Raw genomic sequence first — 10,680 nt, forward strand, 5'->3', positions numbered from 1 at the left:
TGCACACTGCCACTTTTGGCCAAAACCACACACAGCATATCAGCACAAACGCATGATGTCCCGCACAGTGGTGGAGGCTGCAAGCTACTGAATCGTGTGCTTAGTTTTTCACACACTGATTCTGCATTTCAGCTCTTTTTTTGCTTTTTTTTCTTTGCTTGAGGAATTATTGATACAGTGTAATATGTCGGTATGTTTTATTTACCTACTTCTAAGACCTGGTGAGGACCAGATCATTTTTTAAAATCTATTTATTTATTTTCAGCATCCCGAAATGTGAACTCTTGGAAGTGAATAATGATAATGATATTTTTTTCATACACATGAGTGCACATACACATGCAGCCTGAATACAAAGTTGCTAATATCACTGGGTTACAAACCTTGAAGCACATTGTCCATATGCGCTTCAATTTCAGAAGCAGTCGATTCACTGTTCCTCTCTCAATATTCCCGTGGTAGTTTATGTTCGATAATTCTTCATAGAGTGCCAGTTCTCCTTTTCAGGATAATAAGTCTACGGTCAGTCAGTGGTTCAGTGCCTGGGTTTCCAGTCTAAATGTCATGTAAGTGTCTTTGGGCAAAATACTGAACACCACAAACACCCTTGTTATGCTCTTCAGTTTGTGCGTATGTGTATGATAAGACAATTATGCTTGATGTATAGAATTTAAAAAACATTTTAGGAATGCTTAGTGGTAGTGTGTTTGCAACAGAAACATACTTTTTATAATAGGCAGTGAAATACTACAGCAACATGTTTTCCCTTGATAGCGCTGTGGTACTAAAACAAAGGTATTTTGGATGTGGGTACATTATCTTTGCATGTGGAAAAACTATTAATTCTACATTTCCTACTGAAGCTACACAGCAGCAAAGATTTATGTTCAGCATTTGTCGTTGTATGCGAACATTGTGGTAGTCTGGATTCTGTATTTGTCCTTTCTTGACAGATCTAAAAGGGAAAGACTGGCATTTCAATTTTGCTTCTAACCGCTAACATTGTATAAATAAAGCTCTTCAGACTCTTTTGTCTCCATGACAACTGAGACATTTTTGGACCTTGATTTTTCTACTGCTGTTGGAGCCACATTCATTCAGTACACAGCATAACTGAAAGAATTTGTTGTTTAAAACAGTAACTGGTTCATGTTTTAAATCTTAAAAATTTAAGCTTGAAACACCTCTGTGGCAAATGCAGCTGATATGCAGTGTGAATGTATTACCCTACATATAAACCTAATAAAAGGCTCAACATGGCATGAATTAACAAATGCATCATACAGCACTTGATTATTATTCTAACACATGCAGTCTCACAATTTTTCCAGTGTGGAATAACAATTTATTCAACGCTTTTACTCAAATATTGTTCCATCCAGTCGGAATTAGCCCTTTCTTCTGTAATCTAAAATGCACTATGGCATCACTTGGCACTTCATGTTTCATTACTATATGAACACCATTTTACAGGGACAACACTGACATTTTGATAGTCAGTCTTTTGATTGTCAGAAGTGTCCTGAAAAGCACCAGAAGCCACATTTGCAAAGTACACAGCTTGTAGCTTCCCAGCTGCACCAACAAAGAAGCAAAACAAACAGAATCTTTTGGGATTCCTAACTGCTGCAACAGACACAATTATGGTTACTGTGAAAATACACATACACACAGAAAATAAATGGCAGTACATGGCAGTCAATTTAAAAGTGTATGTAACTCTATCAGATATCTAAAGATGGTCACTAAATATCTCAGAAATACACAGACTTAACACTTAACTGTTTGGATGGTGATAATGGGTTAATCTTGTTCAGTAACTTCTTTCAGGTAACATATTTCAAATATTCCCAGTGAGGGGAAGGACGGATGAAATCAGAAGATTAAAAAGTAAAAAAATGGACACAAGAGTTATTTGAAGAATATTCTTAAGACTGCACTGGCCTCCATGGGGAAAATGTGTTACAGGATGGGATTCTGATGGCTGATCAGAAAGTAGTTTAAACATCAGAGCCTTATAACAACTGCCATATTATCAGAAATAAAGGCCAACATCCCCCCTCAGTCTAAAGCGGAAGTTCCTTTTGATCAAGTGCACCATGTATATAGGCTTTCATTTTACATGCTTTCATTTGTAAGTCGCTTTGGATAAAAGCGTCTGCTAAATACATAAACATAAACATGCGAGAGTATAATGGAATCAATACATACTTCAATACTACCGAGGATACATGCAAAGATATTTTATAACAGAAGGGACAAATCCGCAGACAGTTAATCACTGTGGTGAGAAGGTCTGTGCACCAGACACAATGTAAGAGAAATGAACAGTGATTACACCATTTACAGACTCAAAAGACACTGATGATTAATGACCTCCTGCTCAGAAACTCAGGGAAGCTGAAAATGTAAGAAAATCCACAGGGGTCAAGAAGATTGACTCTGTTGGAGTCTACAGCCGTGCTACTGTAGCAGCTCTAGTAGGCTGCATTTGGAGGCAGCTTAAATGAATGCTTGCTTAAATGAACAATGCTAACTTGATGTTTAGTAGGTATGTTTTAGTTTAGCTCGTTAGCGTTTAAGTTTGATACTTTCTTTTACTGACAGCACAAAACAACAAACACACAATTTCCATATCCATATCCATAACGTGTGGAAAACATGCTGAACTGAGGCTTAACAACCTAAAATAAACCTCTTCATTATGCATTTTGAGAATTAATGTCTAGGGATCACCAACAAATAGCATCTGTAGCCTCAGGAGATCAATGAGGTCTCAGTTATCTGGAGAGGCCAAATGGTCATTGTAGGGTATGGAAAGCTCCAGCTGCTTGAACAAAGCCAGGAGGTCATGCAGCTGGCTGCCATGTGCCATGTAATTTGTTATCTAAGCATAATGATAGTGATTATTGTGTTGCACATAGCAACTATGAACCTGCTGAAGGACAGCTTAGTGATCAGTGTAGCAGACCTTTACTCCTAGATCAGTTTAAAGTATTAGAATATAGTGGGTAAAAGTAACAGTAGTAGTTACATGTTAATTAAATAGCAAAATCCTATTAAACGATTTCCACATAGTGACTGTTTTCATACCCTGTCTGGATTGAAATGTATTCAACACAATAGTTCACTTACTGCAGCTTAAAAATACCCGCAATTTCCCATATAACTTTAGATTTTAATGTTTTAAACAAAACACTAATTTTAAACACAATGGTCCCTTTTTGTTTTGGCTTGTAGAAAGCAGCAGGCCCATGTTTTTGAGGAATGGGAGAAAACAAGAGCACATGCAAGGTGGCGTTATGTAGATCTACAGTAACTAACCTAAAACAAAACCTTTTTTAGCCACAGTTAATGTGGCAGAACTGCAAAGCGGATCACACACATGTTAAAAAAAAAAAAACAAAATTACTCTCACATGCACGTACAGCTGCTCATAGGAACAATCCAAACACAAAAAAGCACAAACTTGCTTGTCCTTCTGCTCTTTTGGAGATTCAAAAGCAAGTTGATTATTCATCATTTCATACTGTGAGTCTGGATTGATATAGGATTTAATCTTTGTTTCACAAAGTGCCAAATCTTTTCACAGTGTCAGTGTGTGGACTCTTTTACCATGCAACCATACCGTTAGAATAAACAAAGCCTTTTCTTGACAAAGATGCGACCTGCATGGCAATATGTTACACTAAAATCTGTATATATTGTTCAGCATTAACGCTGACTTCACAGATTTTCCAAGTTTCCCATGCCGTGTGCACTAATGAACTCCATACATCATAGACGCTGGCTTTTGAAAAGTGTGCTGTTAGCAAGCCGGACTGTCGGCCCTCTTCTTCCCCGTCTCGCTCCAGAACATCAAACAGCTATGTTTGCCCTCAACGCAAAAAGAAGAGTCCCACTAAAATATCCAGAATGGTTGGAGTTTTATACCTTACCACTTGTTTCTTTTTCTTATATGTAACCTTTATTAGGTATTTGTCATACCAAAATCTAACCAATTGTGAGTGACAGAAAAGTAATTTGGACAGTTTAAGAGCTTTGGAGAATGTTATGTGAAATTTTACATGAGTATATGGTTTAGATGATTTTTAAAACATTACATTCATTGTTATACTGATTATACCTGGTTATACATAATTCTGAACATGCCACAAGTTGATATTGCTTTGGATAAAGGTGTCCCAAACTCAAAAAAGCCTGATTTTTAGGGGGAAAAAAAGTAAAAACAGACATCCAACAAAAAACTTCATATTTGTACTAATTCTATTTGATTTCAGTTTTATTTGACGTATTTCTGTGATGAGATGGAGATTTGGTTAGTGTCACTTGGTTATGTTTGATGTTTTGCCAAAGCAGCAGGACTTACCACATAAGAGGGTTAGGGTTAGGGTTTGTTTTAACACAAGCCATGAAGTTTGCACACTTTAACCCAAATATCTAACCGGAGTCAAACTGCAGATGAATTTGGAAGAAAACAGAAATTGAGTTTCAACCATTTTTATTCAAGTTTTTAATAACTATCTAATTAAAGCTTTGGGTTGGATAGGAATCAAACTCAGATCTTTAGCTTGACAGTCATCTGTGACGCTCAACACCCACACTCTTCTAACTTCTGCAAACAATTTCTACTGTAGGTTTAAAGGAGAGGATTTGATTTGGTTCCAAGGGATCGGCAAGTAATTACAGGAATGCTTGAGCAAGGTAACTAAGGATAATAGAAATACTTGCTCAAAAAGAGAAAAAAAACATAAATGCACATTGTCACACTCACATAAACACAATAAATGCTCCCCTACTGAGACCTCTTATGTGTGATTTGTCATTCTCTTCCTCCACACCAGTGAAAGGACCTCGTGACGACGTGTCATCCATTACAGAACATTTTGTTGAGCTGCTTTTCTGCTTCTCTGACAACCTGCAATTATATCAGCGTGCGGAAAGAAGTCACTCTACAGCAGTAGCTTCACATTAAAGGTAATCAAAAGCTTTTGAACAGACTTGTCAGAAACAAAATGGAGGTCCAGGCGTTACACAGCCATACTGATACTGACAGCTTTAGATGAAGCTCAAAAAGACTCATCATGACTTTCTCTGTGCTGTTGATATTTACCTTTATATCATTAAAATCTTTGTGTGAAGTTTGTGTCCTGGAATATTCTGGTTAGCAAGACTATTCAACGGAGGGAAAAGAAGACTACAAAATATTCATTAAGAACCTTTTGCAAATTCAACTCATCTCTTAGGAAATAAAAGAAAATTAAAGACACATTTCTAAAAATCCCTGTTTCTCCTACTACTCTTTGCAAATCTCACATGAATTCGTTGTTAGGAGTGAGAAAGCGGGCAAAACCCTCATAATTGAGAATTCAGAATTTTTCATGAGCCTTTTGCTCATCACGCCATCTGCCCTTGTGAGAAAAAATTTGCTCCTTCTGTGCCGGAAGATCGGCAGCCCTCCTACTCCTCTTCTTTTTCTGCCTCTCCTGGCTTTTCTTTCATTCTTTCTTTTTTTGTGCCACAAAACTGCCCCGCAGATGACCTGTGGATTTTTTTTTACGGAAATGTTGTGTAATAGGCCAATTAAAGCGATTTATTGCATTATCAGTGGTCTATTTGTTTATGGTCATTTCTGTGCTGTTTCTAAACAATTTGGCGAGCTGTACACAGCCTCTTCTGTTCGAGTATTTTCAGTTTAATAAACATAACATTATAAAGCTTGAATGATTAAATGTAGTAAAGATCATCTTTAGATTTATGATGAAAAGAAGCCCCATTTCAACAGATTCAGGTTTAAACCATATTGAGATGGGAAATTAAATCTTAATTTTCTAAATTGTGTCACATTACTATTTGCCTGTCATTACTGACAATGGTCTTTCATCTACAATTAATTTCCTTTATCATTCCTTGGTTAAGCTGTTGAAGGCTGAGGCTGCTGGGAAACCTTCTGTGATGTAGTAAGCACCTCCCCTCTACTGTCGCTCCCCTTATATTTCAATGCCAATGTTGCATCATTAACCTTGTGTGTGTTTATTTCTGAACCTCTATGTGGGTGTCTCTGGTTTTGAAGCTGTATGTTTCTGATCTTAAGATGAAGGTCTGACGAACCTGCCAAGCGTTTTATTCTTATATTTGTCTCGTTACCTCAGAAAGATGGCTGCCTCTTCTCAGACTGGTTCTCCCTGGGGGTTTTATTATATTTTATTCCTGCAAAAATGTAGTTTTTAAATTTCCTTCCAATATTCCCAAAGTGCTCAGTTGGAGTCTTTGCAGACTATATAAAGTACCAAGATTTGTTTTGATTTGCTAAAAAAGTACAGTCAGTTCAACCGAACTGAATGATTTAAATGTTGTAAGCAAATTAACTGCAGGATCACAGAATAAACAGCAGCCAACAGGTTAATGATCTGACAGCAAGAATCAGGCCTCTGCAGAGTCTGCCTGCAGTCCTCGATCAGCAGGCTATCAGGTGTTCAGTGCAGTGTGAGCTGTGGGGTTTTGTTTTAATAATGCGATGCAAGCATTGTACGGTGGAGGTTGACCTTTAAAAGCAGAAGCATCTCAAAGTAATTTAATTTATGTTTAAATGCTGCATGCACAAACCATAGGTATTGATGTGGAAACTTTATATGTAGTCATTATGTGCGCCATGAAGCTTTCGTTGAAAATTCTCACCATCTCTCTCTCCTGAATTTAGGGTTTTGGATTTGGAACAAATGGAGGATATTTCCCCCTTCTCTTGCTGTATATTGAAAAAGGTATATTTCTAATGGACAAACCTCCTCTTCTTTTTCTCCCTTTGCTCATGTCACATCAGTTCATTGATTATTCCTCTACAAGTGGAACACTCAGCAGGAGACTGATGTGTGGGAGGAGAAGGAAGATGGGATGGGAGTTTGGAGGAGGTCTTGCCTTCTGGTTTCCCACAGTGTCCTCTTTGGGATGAGGTGGGCAGGTGGGCACACTCAAACACTTGCTGCTTCGCTCCCACTTGCTGTCAAAGATAGGTTTCCATGGCAATCCAACAATCTGATTGGTGCGTGATGGCAGACAAAGTGGGAGAGACAGCCTGTGGAGACCGTCATTGAGTGGAGGCGCAATGGAGCATATAAGCTTTGAGGAGACAGTGTGTTATATCAATAAAGCAACTGGGGAGACAGACTGTCCGTGGGCATGTTCTAGAATGCCTGGTAGACTTTGTAGCTGTGCAGAAGCAGTTTTGTTTTACTGAATGTCTATAAAGGACAATTAATACTTGTGTACATAGTTGGAGTTTACAAATCAGGGATGAGCAAGCATTGGAGAAAACAGCCAATCATCAATGTAGATTTTAGTTGGCTTGCTGCATAGTTTTATAGTGAATGTTGTTTTTAATGTATGCTAGCAGCAGCATGGCTTAATTGCGCAAAATATACCTTCAGAAAAAAAAGTTGACATGGTTTGTTCATTTGATGTCAGCAACACATTTCCCTGTGGGACAGGGAAGGAAACAGAGACAGGGGGATGACATGCAGCAAAGGGCCCAAACCAAGACTTAAACCTGGGCCAAGATTTGAACCCATGCTAGCTCCATCAAGACGCTTTAGCCATTTGTTTGTTTTTTGCAGAGTCTTAATTTGCATTTGTTGATGCAGTGATAAGCTATGTTTTTTTTGACAGCAGTTTTCAGAAGTGTGCCTGAGCCCAAGAGTCCATTACAGAATCATATGTTTTTCTATCTAGCTCAAAGACCGCAGTTCTTCAGAATTGCTTTTCAGCTTTGCCCCGTGTACAGAGAGCTTAATAAATGCACATGTAATAGATGATGAAATCCACAAATCAACTGTTGCTAGCATCAAATTAAAAAAGAGCATCTTTTAAAAGAAAAAAAGACAACTAACATTTCTCAGATGCAGTTCAGATCCCACTGTCCAAAAACATGCATGTTAGGTTAATTGGTGTCTCTAAAATTGTCCTTAGGAGTGAGTGTGTGTGGTTGTTTGTCTCATTTGTCTCTGTGTGGCCCTGTGATGGACTGGCGATCTGTCCAGGGTGAACCTTGCCTCTCGCCCGATGAGATAGGCTCCAGACCCCCCGCAACACGACCGACGGATTAAGCGGGTATAGAAAATGGATGGATGCATTCTTTTGTTTTTTGGTTAGCTTTTTTACAGCTGAAACGAAGTCAGTGAAATGAACAATAAAAAATAAACCTTACCACGTTATAAATGAAAGACTTTCATGGACTTCTTGAATGAATCAGACAAACTTTGTTTGCTTGTTTGAACTTTTTTTGTTCGTTTGCCCCTCAAACCTGTCATAGGTCAGTATATTATATCACATACACTTCATCGCTGAGAAAGAGAAAAGATTGGAAAACATAAAAAAAACAAGTTTTTATTTATTCTTGAAAACCTGAAATATTTCAGACCAAAAATTTGCTGCATTGGGCTTTTACAAAACACTATAAAAATCCTACTTTTAGCTGTTTAGCATGCCAATGGGAAGAAAATGAAAAGAGTCTACTTCTATCCTTTATAACCTCGTGCAGCTCTGGCGAATGTTTTTATGGGAGAACATGAAATATCCCGTTGCAGCATTCGGCTGAAACGAACCCCTGTGTCACACAGATTATGTCTTGGTGTCTAGGTCAGGGAGTCATTCAATAGCCAGAGGGTTGCTGGTTTGACCTATGACACAGACAAACGTTTCCATTACTGTGCACACCATCAGTGTTGCAGTGTCCTTGGGCAAATGCTTGAAACCATAAATTGAATTTTATCTGCTGTGGCTGCTCTAAAGACTCTGTTAGTTGAAATATCTTGGAAAAATCTAAATGAAAAGATAGTCCTGAAAGAGTTTAGTCTTCCTCCTCTCTTAATATTCTGCTCCCACATATGTGATTATTACAGAATATAGCATTCTGCCTTTGCATCCCTGAAAGCCAACACACTGGAAGCCATTGGAGGATGCCACTAATGTCTGCCATGGAAACAAGCTCAAACCATTGTCCAACATACTATTATGCTGTAAATACAGTCTGCAAATTGCAGAGTACAGTCACGGGGAATCTTTAAAATTCATCTCAATGTGAGCATTTCCATGGATGTCATCGAGGTATCATTTATAAAATGTTACGGGAACAACAACAGGCATGCGTCACTGCTCTCAATGGGCCCCACCCCCATTTCCTACATTTTGATATGGCTCATGTCTTCAAGGCAGCTAAGGTCGCCTTTCCTATTTCCTGTTTTCCCTGGGTTTACTACTTGTTATGCCTCATTGATTTATAACCAACTCATCAAAAGACCTCATGCGGGTGATCAATCACACTGGCCTGTATATAGCTGCTTTTGGAAATTATCTTGCCTGAATCTGGCCAGGGATGGGTTTAAAGACTGGAAGAGGGGAAGACTCACATTTAAAGCTCTAGTTCATAGTTTGTTTACGGTGATACATGAATTAATGGTGTCTGAGTTAATGCATTTATTTAACAGAACAGATAACTAGCTGCTGTTAGTAATTCCAAATACCTTAAAGTCGAAGACAGGGTTCTCACGTTATGCAGCGTGCAGCAAAGAGCATCTGTTTGTAGTTGTTCTGCTTGTCTTTGTTGGTACACACTTATACATCTCTTAGTGTTCATTTCATGAATATTTTTGTGCCCATTTTGCACAATTTTCATTGATTGAGAATCATTTTTGGCCTGTTTGTTTGTGGGTTTATCTGTTCTTTTCTACCTCATGTTTGTGGATGGTCTTTATGACTTTATGTTTATTTTGTGTCTCTTATCTTTTGTGTTGCACATCTTTTGTTTGAATTTTTGCATTGCTTCATGGATGATCGGCATATTTAATTTATATATCAATTTTCATTGTTGTGTCTGCTGTAGATTAATGTCTCGTTCCACATCCATTATAATCTCTTTTTTAGAAATTTGATGGCAGCTTTTGACTGTTCTCTTTATTTTATGGGTCGTTTTCATTCTTTTAATTGCAATAAATATTTCCTTCTTTTTTTTCTAATGATCTTTTTGTGTTCCTTTGTGTTTACTTTGCATCTTTTTGTGATTGTTTTGTGTCTTTTTCTATTTGCAGCGTGTTGGTTTTCATGTTGCACATTCTAATGGTGGAAGTTTTGTCTTTCTATGGTTGTTACTCATCGTATATTGGTCATTGTATATCTGTTAGATGTAGATTTTTGAGCCACTTTTTGCTTTGGATCCCTCTTCTTAAAGAGCATTATCATTTGTTTTTTGCTATTCTTTGTCTTTCTGTTATTTTCATGCATCTGTTTCTGGAGGGATCCATGTTTTTGTTGTACATCTACTTGTGGCGGTTTTGCCTGTCTTCATAGCTGTTTCACTGTTTCCAGTATGGTTACAACAGAACTCATGTCCAGGATACCCTAATATTGCACTTGGTGATTGCAAAATAATCTTTGACTCTCATGACTGTCTTGTGTGGGAGACAACAGTACTGTTGGAATTCACACTGAGCAAAGTATGCAGACTGAAATGGAAAGGATTCGGTGGATATTTGGGATTTTAGTTTTTATGCCCGAAGGGGATTATTTGGTCGCTGTCCGTGGTGCTGAAGGTAAACAGGCTCGCCCGTGGCCTTTGTGGCTACTGACTGACGACAGAAAACGATCTGAACACGGGTTGTTTTTTGGACTTTTGTGGAGCACATGCAGGAA

General features: G+C 38.1%; 1 protein-coding gene across 1 annotated transcript in view; it reads right to left on the reverse strand.

Annotated features, from left to right (window-relative positions):
- LOC140268337 (E3 ubiquitin/ISG15 ligase TRIM25-like) overlaps window positions 1-10,680 on the reverse strand; it is a 142,925-nt gene that overhangs the window by 50,842 nt on the left and 81,403 nt on the right. The window lies entirely within an intron of this gene.

This window comes from Leuresthes tenuis, unplaced genomic scaffold (genome assembly GCF_036924035.1).
Source record: "Leuresthes tenuis unplaced genomic scaffold, fLeuTen1.0.hap1 SCAF_14, whole genome shotgun sequence".
Taxonomy (NCBI): Eukaryota; Metazoa; Chordata; class Actinopteri; order Atheriniformes; family Atherinopsidae; genus Leuresthes; species Leuresthes tenuis.